Source organism: Silene latifolia, chromosome Y (assembly GCF_048544455.1).
Source record: "Silene latifolia isolate original U9 population chromosome Y, ASM4854445v1, whole genome shotgun sequence".
Classification (NCBI taxonomy): domain Eukaryota; kingdom Viridiplantae; phylum Streptophyta; class Magnoliopsida; order Caryophyllales; family Caryophyllaceae; genus Silene; species Silene latifolia.
The window spans coordinates 262,494,357-262,496,744 of NC_133538.1; the positions used below are offsets into that span (position 1 = coordinate 262,494,357).

The window sequence follows — 2,388 nt, forward strand, 5'->3', positions numbered from 1 at the left end:
CATTTATTTATGTGCATATCAATAAATGAACTATTAAGATGAACTTACGCATTAATTGAAGATCTCAACTTTTGGACCGACTTTCCTAGTGAGTTGAACCAATGCACTTGATTATGATCAGCAACGTCAGTCACAACGAGCATACAATGATCACTGTAAATAATTTGTAACTTATTTACATGATAATCAATAATAAATGGTGACAGTTTTGTTTATACTCACTTGAAACACGCCATTGATAGTGGCGTGTTTGTTCCGTATTTCAGGTTTGGAAAACCCGAGTCTACGTGGACACCATTTTAACAAATATTTTCAAAACCGACCCAAAACGATAAATATTTTATTTTTGAACATTATTCTAAAAAATCGTTCCATATAAGCTTACGGAATTATATTCCATCGAGGAAAAAAGAAGCGGACTATGTTACATACTTACATATTGCAATATAGTCAGACCACGATTAAAATAACTTTTATATAATGAATGACCCGCTTATTATAACGAACATAACGAACAACCTCTGCCACTATGATCTCAAGGGTGTTAAGAAACATAATTACCTCGTTTATGTACTCCAGTAAATCCTTGTCAGATGAGAACAGCAACATTTGTTTTGCATCATTTAGTGAATGAGAGTCATACGCTTTTTCACTGCATCCAGCAATTTCATCCCTGCAATTTCGAAGAAACGAAAGATTTTAAACGCTTACAAACGCTAAAGCAATGACAATCGATAAATTCACCGAGTGGCTACTCAGGATATTACTGACAGTCTTGGCAAAGCACATCCATGAAATACACATAAGTTTCATGAGGGACCAATTGTCTAGCACTTAAAACACGATTGTACGCTCCTTCCATAAAGGACTGTTCATTCGGCTCCACAAAGCATGCTTAATGCAAGGGCTCTCCAGGGCAGTAGATGAAAGCAACTCCAACTCAGTATGAAATTCCGCTATCCTATTCTGGACTAGAAGTCTCAACAAGTTCAGCCCCAATATTTGGTATTCTTGTGGAGATTGAGGAATTCGGTCCCTGTTTAACAATGCAAAAATTACGAGCTATAATAATGAATGTAGGCAACAAAAGACTATAAAGAAGATAATTGTACGGTAGCCTACAACCAACAAAGACAATTTCTAATTAAGCTAGAGATTTTGGTTGATTCCAAAATATGAAATCAAATCTACACTACACAACTTAGATCGATAATTTCAAAGAATTCGGTCGCGAGATCAACAGATAAAATAACTGCCACATTCCAATTTCCTTGGTGCACGCAGGCCACTCTACTAGCAGATGTGCATAACACATAAATCAAAGAAATCTTTGAAAGGATGTTTGAAAGAGATTTTGGTTTCTACCTTGCATCAGTGTAATAAGGTTTGAGCTGGCAGAAGTCTCTCTCAAACGCTTCTTGATCCTCCATCTTCACGCTCAAAACAACAACATGCTCATATATTTCTCCTGGTAATTATAAAGACAAATCGTTACCACTAAATGCAAGTGAATTGATTGGCAAAACTGAAAATGAGGGAGAATGCTGCCTAGAAATTGAAGAAGTTACTTGCTAATGCCAATTCCTGAACAGCATTGGGTGTTGCTTCAAGTAACGATGGAAGACTCCGGAAATAGTTACCTTCATCAAATATCAAAACCCATAATCTTAAACAACCCTTATTAATCGAAACCCGAAAACAACCGCAAACTAATCCACTGAGTTCTCTACAATCATCAAATATCAAAACCCACATTCAGTTACATCCACGGTAGCCAAAAAAACACCCAACAATTTTATCACTCTCTTCCAATTAGATTATCAATTAAATTATAACCCTATAATTCATTCTTCAGTCAAAATTACAAACAAATCAAAAACCATTTCAGTAAAATATTCAAATAAACCATAAAATGATCGAGAATAAATATATAAATGATAGGGGAAGATTAATTACCTAATAATAAAGAGCGAAGAATGAAGCAGCAGCAGCTAGGGTTTGATGTCGCGAGGTGATGAGAACGAAGACTGATGATATCGCCGGTGAAGAGAAGAAGGATGATGTCGCCGGTGATGAGAGAAGAAGGGATGAACGATGAAGCAGCAGCAGCGGGTAGGATTTTGGGTTTTTGATCGGGTTTTGAAGTGAAGAAGCTAAGGGATGAACGATGAGATAGAGAAGAAAGGGATGAGTAAGCTAAGGGTTTAGGTTTGGGTTTGTCTAAAAAAAAGAATGATATGGAGTAAGTATAATAGATTGACTCAGTATGCTAGTGAAAATAATTTGGGGCGGGGGAATTGTTTTCATTTTGCGCCCAAATTGAGGATTATATGGACATGGGTCGTAATTTAATCCGATGTCCATTATAATGGACATGGGTTGAAAATA

General features: G+C 36.3%; 1 pseudogene; it reads right to left on the bottom strand.

Annotated features, from left to right (window-relative positions):
- Nucleotides 1-450: 450 nt before the first annotated feature.
- Nucleotides 451-1,755, bottom strand: LOC141630561 (26S proteasome non-ATPase regulatory subunit 8 homolog A-like; annotated as a pseudogene).
- Between the last annotated feature and the right edge of the window lie 633 nt (nt 1,756-2,388).